Raw genomic sequence first — 8,095 nt, 5'->3', positions numbered from 1 at the left:
ATGTAATTATTTATAAATGTACCTTATTTTATTGTATTACTTTATTTATTTTTAATTGTAATTATTTATTTTGTAAAGTGGTGTTGGGAGGAATTGTATTAGAAAGGGTCTTCAGCATATAAATAAGTGTGGAAACACCTTAGTGGAAAAAGCCAAAACCATAATAAAATACTTTATTTGAATGTACTTCAGAAATTGTTTACTTTCATTTTACTTGATTTTCTTTATGGTGCTGATCCACTTCCATTTCCTCAAATAAGAAAAAAGAAAAAAAAATGGATCAGTTAAATAATGAATTCAGATTTAAGGATATTGAAATAGTGATATTTGTGTGTGTGGCAAAAATGTAATTATTATTCATTTATATTATTTTATTGTATTTTACATGTAATTATTTATTTTGTAAAGTGGTGTTGGGAGGAATTGCATTAGAAAGGGTCTTCAGCATATAAATAAGAGTGGAAACTACTTAGTTGAAAAAGCAAAAACCCAAAAATATTTTAATGTACTTCCAAAATTGTTTACCTCCTTTATTTTTTTTAATGCTTCTGATCCACTTCCATTTCCTCAAAAAAAAAAAGAAAAAAGAATGGACCAGTTAAATAATGAATGCAGATTTAAGGATATTGAAATAGTGATTTTTTTTTAAGGCAAAAATTGTATTATTATTAATTGATCTTATTTTATTTTAATTACTTTATTTATTTTTAAATGAAATTATTAATTTTTTAATCTATCCATTTATTCTTTATTTAATATTATTTATTTGAATTAAATTGTATTTAATTTTATTTATTTAATTTTATTTGTTTTTGTTATTATTTATCAAATGCATTTTTTATTCAATTTACTTTAATTAAATCACATTTGATTTATGTCTATGAATGTTCTCAGTCATCCAGGTCATTGTCATCTCAGGGCATTCAATCGTTGGCAACTGGACTGTTTGGTTTGTCTTGGAAATCGTTTCGCCGCTCATTCGAGGAGGCGGTCTGCGACACCACCTGTCTCCCACATACAACACTGTCCTTTCAACCATTCCTAAAAGACTCTGCAACTTAGCCTCCAACAAATAACAGGAGTTAGAAACATGCTGGTCACAGAAGGTGACCCGAATGCCATTTTTGCCATTTGTTTACAACTGAACGGACTATTTTGCTAATGCTAATGAGGGGAAATTACACTTCAATGCCTGTTTTTGGCTCTGACAGTAGGATTGCTCGTTGGCATTAGAACAGTTGTTTTTGTCACTACAATAGGGCGAAACCATCCTTGCATAGGCACACCCTCCTGGTTTTGGCACCTGCCACTAGACTAGATCTGATCAATCTAAGTCTAAGACTAGATCTGACCAATCTAAGACTAGATCTGACCAATCTAAGTCTATGAGCACGAGTTGTTGAAGTCTACTCTGATGAGCGGCAACACGTCTTCTAAGACAAACCAAACAGTCCATTTGTGATTAATTATATGCCCTGAGATTACATTTAATAACATTCAATTTGATTTAAATGGTCTGTATTTATATCGCATTTTACTCTACCTGGAATGGTACCCGAAGCGCTTTACGTGATACATCAAATTCACGCATTCACACACTGAAGGCGCTAACCATGACCCATCAGGAGCAAGGGTTAAGTGTCTTGCTCAGGGCCGTGACAAGGATGGCGGAAGCCGGAATCGAACTTGGAACCGTCAAGTTGCTCATTTAACTTAATTTTACTGTATTTATTTAATTTTTTTCGCTTATTTTAATTGAATTGTATTAATTCGACCCCGAAAGGGACTAGCGGTAGAAAATGGATGGATGGATGGAATTTGATTGATTTTTTTTTTTAGTTAATTAATTAATTTTTCATTTAGTTATGTTGTAAAAGTACCATCAGGAGCAATGGTGAAGTGTCTTGCTGAAGGCCGTGACTAGGATGGCGCAAGCCGGAATAGAACTTGTAACCGTCAAGTTGCTAATTTAATTCTACTGTATTTATTCAATTTTTTTTGCTTATTTTAATTGAATTGTGTTAATTGGATTAATTTTTTTTTAGTTAATTTATTTATTTTTCATTTATTTACTTATTTTGTGAAAGTGCCATCAGGAGCATGGGGTGAAGTGTCTTGCTCAAGGCTGTGACTAGGATGGCGGAAGCTGGAATCGAACCTGGAACTGTCAAGTTGCTAATTTGATTTAATTAAATTTTACTATATTTATTTTATAATTTTTCGCATATTTTAATTTAATTGTATTAATTTGATTGATTTTTTTTATTTATTTCATTTATTTTTCATTTATTTATTTATTTTGTGAAAGTGCCATCAGGAGCAATGGTGAAGTGTCTTGCTCAAGGCCGTGACTAGGATGGCGGAAGCTGGAATCGAACCTGGAACCGTCAAGTTGCTAATTTGATTTAATTAAATTTTACTATATTTATTTTATTATTTTTTGCATATTTTAATTTAATTGTATTAATTTGATTGATTTTTTTAGTTATTTCATTTATTTTTCATTTATTTAGTTATTTTGTGAAAGTGCCATCAGGAGCAATGGTGAAGTGTCTTGCTCAAGGCCGTGACTAGGATGGCGGAAGCCGGAGTCGAACCTGGAACCGTCAAGTTGCTATTTTAATTGAACTTAATTTTACTGTATTTTTTATTTATTTTTTCATTTCTTTCAATTGAATTGTATTCATTTGATTGATCTTTTTAGTTAATTCATTTAGTTAAAGTTAAAGTTAAAGTACCAATGATTGTCACACACACACTAGGTGTGGTGAATTTTGTCCTCTGCGTTTGACCCACCCCTTGTTCACCCCCTGGGAGGTGAGGGGAGCAGTGGGCAGCAGCGGTGGCCGCGCCTGGGAATCATTTTTGGTGATTTAACCCCCAATTCCAACCCTTGATGCTGAGTGCCAAGCAGGGAGGTAATGGGTCCCATTTTTATAGTCTTTGGTATGACTCGGCCGGGGTTTGAACTCACGACCTACCGATCTCAGGGCGAACACTCTAACCACTAGGCCACTGAGTAGGTCATTTCTTTTTAATGTATTTACTTATTTTGTGAAAGTGCCATCAGGAGCAAGGGGTGAAGTGTCTCGCTCAAGGCCGTGACTAGGATGGCGGAAGCCGGAATTGAACCTGGAACCGTCAAGTTGCTAATTTAATTTAATTAAATTTTGCTGTATTTTATTTTTTTCCGCTTATTTTAATTGAATATTATTAATTGGATTGCTTTTTTTAGTTAATTCATTTATTTTTCATTTATTTAGTTATTTTGTGAAAGTGCCATCAGGAGCGAGGGGTGAAGTGTCTCGCTCAAGGCCGTGACTAGGATGGCGGAAGCCGGAATTGAACCTGGAACCGTCAAGTTGCTCATTTAATTTCATTAAATTTTGCTGTATTTTATTTTTTTCCGCTTATTTTAATTGAATATTATTAATTGGATTGCTTTTTTTAGTTAATTCATTTATTTTTCATTTATTTACTTATTTTGTGAAAGTGCCATCAGGAGCAAGGGGTGAAGTGTCTCGCTCAAGGCCGTGACTAGGATGGCGGAAGCCGGAATTGAACCTGGAACCGTCAAGTTGCTAATTTAATTTCATTAAATTTTGCTGTATTTTATTTTTTTCCGCTTATTTTAATTGAATATTATTAATTGGATTGCTTTTTTTTAGTTAATTCATTTATTTTTCATTTATTTAGTTATTTTGTGAAAGTGCCATCAGGAGCGAGGGGTGAAGTGTCTCGCTCAAGGCCGTGACTAGGATGGCGGAAGCCGGAATTGAACCTGGAACCGTCAAGTTGCTAATTTAATTTCATTAAATTTTGCTGTATTTTATTTTTTTCCGCTTATTTTAATTGAATATTATTAATCGGATTGCTTTTTTTTAGTTAATTCATTTATTTTTCATTTATTTAGTTATTTTGTGAAAGTGCCATCAGGAGCGAGGGGTGAAGTGTCTCGCTCAAGGCCGTGACTAGGATGGCGGAAGCCGGAATTGAACCTGGAACCGTCAAGTTGCTAATTTAATTTCATTAAATTTTGCTGTATTTTATTTTTTTTCGCTTATTTTAATTGAATATTATTCATTGGATTGCTTTTTTTTAGTTAATTCATTTATTTTTCATTTATTTAGTTATTTTGTGAAAGTGCCATCAGGAGCGAGGGGTGAAGTGTCTCGCTCAAGGCCGTGACTAGGATGTCGGAGGCCGGAATCGAACCTGGAATCGTCAAGTTGCTAATTTAATTTCATTAAATTTTGCTGTATTTTATTTTTTTCCGCTTATTTTAATTGAATTGTATTCATTTGATAGATTTTTTGTTTAGTTATTTCATTTATTTACTTATTTTGTCCATCCATCCATCCATTTTCTACCGCTTGTCCCTTTTTTGTGGTCGTGGGGGCGGGGGGGTGCTTGTATTTAATTCCATTTAATTTAGCTTAGTTTAGTTGTGTTTAATTTTATGTTATTTTAACCGGTTGACTCGGCGGCTGAAAAAAAAGTCCGTGCAGAAGTTGATTCAGGCGACGAGACGGTGGATCATTGTGAAAGCGATACAGGTGCCTCAAAGGGCCCTTTGGGAATCGATACATCAACGTGAAAAAGCTCCTTTGTTTGCATATCTTCCAACAATGACGTGCTTTCTGTTTATTCCAAAATATAAGTCCCTGACCCTCCTGTGGCCTGAGCTTGGTTGGTTGCCAGGCGTTCGCCAAACACGCATCAAAGGAACACTTGGTGCCATTGTGAGTAACCTGGTACACCCCCGCCCGCCGCTTGCAATCTTTGCGGCTTCTCCGCCTAGTGGCGTGAGCTGTGGCTCCGCCCTTTTTTTGCAGCCGGCCCGCCAATGGGGACGCTGCGGTTCGATGCAAATGATGAGGCGAGGAGGCGGGCGTGTGTGACAGGTGTTTGTTGTCACCTGAAACTAAGGCGAATCTGCCTCTTGTCTCATGGGAACATGACTATGTGGCGCACAGGCAAAACACGGGCGTTCTGTCAAATGCAAACATGTTATTGAAGTAGTTATTCCAGTGATTAGAAGGAACGTAAAGCAGATGCATGCAAAGTGAATCTGATCTTGGAGACAAGCGATCTACTACGGAATGTGGTGGATCTACATTCCTGACAGACTGCATGCCAAGCATGCATCAGATTGTAGTTTCAACACGGGTGTTGTCTGCAGAGTGTGCTCAAACCAAGGTTCAGTAAAAGTACCGTAATTTCCGGACTATAAGCCGCTACTTTTTCCCCTCGTTCTGGTCCCTGCGGCTTATACAAGGGTGCGGCTTATATACGGCCTGTACTTCTCCGACACCGACGTAGAGGATTTCGGTGGTTTTAGTACGCAGGAGGAAGACGATGACACAATGATTAAAGACTGACTTTTCATATACCGGTAGGCTGGTTATTTTGATAACGTACAGGCGAGCACTTTGTATTACTTTGCAGCGTTGTATTATTTGTACTCTGCACGAATGCTGTTCGCCATGTCAAAGATGTGAAAGTTTGATTGAATGATTGAAAGATTTATAGTTAATAAATGGGACGCTTTGCCTTCCCAAACAGTCATCTCTGTCCCGACAATCCCCTCCGTGGTAGCAGGAACCCCTATATACTACGCTAATTACACATCAAAACCCTGCGGCTTATAGTCGGGTGCGGCTTATATATGGAGCAATCTGTATTTTCCCCTAAATTTAGCTGGTGCGGCTTATAGTCAGGTGCGGCTTATAGTCCGGAAATTACGGTAAACTATTTGATTTGAACTTCCAGCATTGCCGTGGCTACTGGTTGATCCACCGGTGACCTTTTTCTTAAGGATCCGCTCGTAAAAAAAGTCTTCTTGCCAAAGCCGTCCGTTCGTTTCTCTTTCTCTTTGTAAGGAACACGCGAGGATTTGTGTTGAGTTGGTGTAAATTGTCGCTCCATTGCAAGTCGGGGCCTTAACCTCTAAAGCAGGGGTGTCAAACGTACGGCCCGAGGGCCGGATCAGGCCCGCGAACAGGTTTTATCCGGCCCGCGGGATGAGTTTGCTAAGTACAAAAATATACCTGAAATTTTTGAATGAGAGAAACAGCTGTTCTAAATGTGTCCACTAGATGTCGCAATAGCAATTCTCTGTATCTTTGTAGATGATGCTACATATGTACAAAATAAACCACTTATGTTAGTACATCAGTCAAAGACAATGATCAAACTACATATATAACATACTGTCATTTGATTTTGATATAAGTTTTGTATCTTGATAGATTGAAAATTAACACCAATGAGTTGACTGATGGACATTATCACAATTTATTCAGAAAATAAAAATAACGACAAATAAAGTATATATACTATTAACCGCAATAGGTAATTGAAAAAAACAAAAAAAACAACATTATGATTTGTACAATATCAGAATGTGTTTGTACTATTTTCAAACAAAGAAAATAATCTGAAGTTGTCTTTATTTTTAAGTTATCGTGCCATGATTTTACCAGTCCGGCCCACTTGGGAGTACTTTTTTCTCCATGTGGCCCCCGATCTAAAATGAGTTTGACACCCCTGCTCTAAAGGCTTAGTGGCCACATGCGTGGACAGCACCTTTTAGCTCTTATTTCCAAAATTGTGTACACCAGTGGTCCCCAACCACCGGTCCGTAGATCGATTGGTACCGGGCCGCACAAGAAATAAAAAAATAAAAAAATAAAATATTTTTTTTTTATTTTTTAGAAAATTAAATCAACATAAAAAACACAAGATACACTTGCAATTAGTGCACCAACCCAAAAAACCTCCCTCCCCCATTCACACTCATTCACACAAAAGGGTTGTTTCTTTCTGTTATTAATATTCTGGTTCCTACATTATATATCAATATATATTAATACAGTCTGCAGGGATACAGTCCGTAAGCACACATGATTGTATTTTTTATGACAAAAAAAAAAAAAAAAAATAATAATAATACCATAAACCCCCCCCCCCCCCCCCCCCCCCCACCCACCCCCCCGGTCCGTGGGACACATTTTCAAGCGTTGACCGGTCCGTAGTTAAAAAAACGTTGGGGACCACTGGTGTACACTACTGAATTGGGGTCTTATGGCCACTTATGTGGACACTTATACTGCCATCTGGTGGTGTCAGAAGAGTATAAAATACAATGGAATTTGGAAAAAAAAGTAGTGTAAAAATAAAAATTAGCATGTCACTACACACGAAGTACACGTTTGTGTACTTATGGACTAAGTACATCATATCAAAAGATGATTTTTAGTTTTTATTCTAATTAGGGTCCAATAAGCCCAAATAGCAAAGAGAAATACAAAACAAAGCACTTTGAGACACTTGTGATTTAGGGCTATATAAATAAACATTGATTGATTGATTGATGTAAACAAACAGTTTGGGCCTTAAGAGGTTAAAGAGGAAGTGCACTCTTTGGGGGAATTTTGCCTATCGTTATGAAAGCCAAAAAGCCAAAAGGTTTACATTTTTTTGCATTCTAGCATGTGAAATCAGTTCGTTGTAGGTGGCTAGCAATGCAGCTCATTCTACCACTAAATGCATTCAAAAACCGCCAATAATACTTCATGTATGTTCTGTAACCTGTATAATAACTATATAGTTAGGACACCAATCTGTACTGAGTGAAAAAGATGAACAATAATATTACAGTATCTGTAAAGTATTAGCCCACATTTCATGTTTTGTTTGTACACATCTAGCTCAACTGCGTATATATCGTAGTTGTAATAACACGCATGATGTGCTGCAGGTATCATAATCGATATTAAAGTGACTCGCTCGATAGACAGTTGTCTGTTTGGTCCAGCTGGCTCGGTATGTTTTTTTGCGGTTTATTTGGGTAAGCGCTCCATTTATGTCAAAATAGCTTGGCTCCAAATTCCACATTGCCAGCTTTGAGTCTCACCGACCTCACTCTTTCGGCTTCCGTCTGCTCCAACGTCTCGCCCTTCCTCCGTGCTGGCTTCTATAAGCAGTAGTTCATCCTCCGTATATTCAGCTTCAAAAAGATAAGGTTGTGAATCCTCATTTGTCCAAAAATAGTTGTCTTTGTTGTTTGTTACCAAGTCTGCCATGATTAGAA

This window comes from Entelurus aequoreus, linkage group LG22, assembly GCF_033978785.1.
Source record: "Entelurus aequoreus isolate RoL-2023_Sb linkage group LG22, RoL_Eaeq_v1.1, whole genome shotgun sequence".
NCBI classification, from domain to species: domain Eukaryota; kingdom Metazoa; phylum Chordata; class Actinopteri; order Syngnathiformes; family Syngnathidae; genus Entelurus; species Entelurus aequoreus.
The sequence above is the reverse complement of the archived record's forward strand: the minus strand, read 5'-3'. Positions refer to the sequence as shown.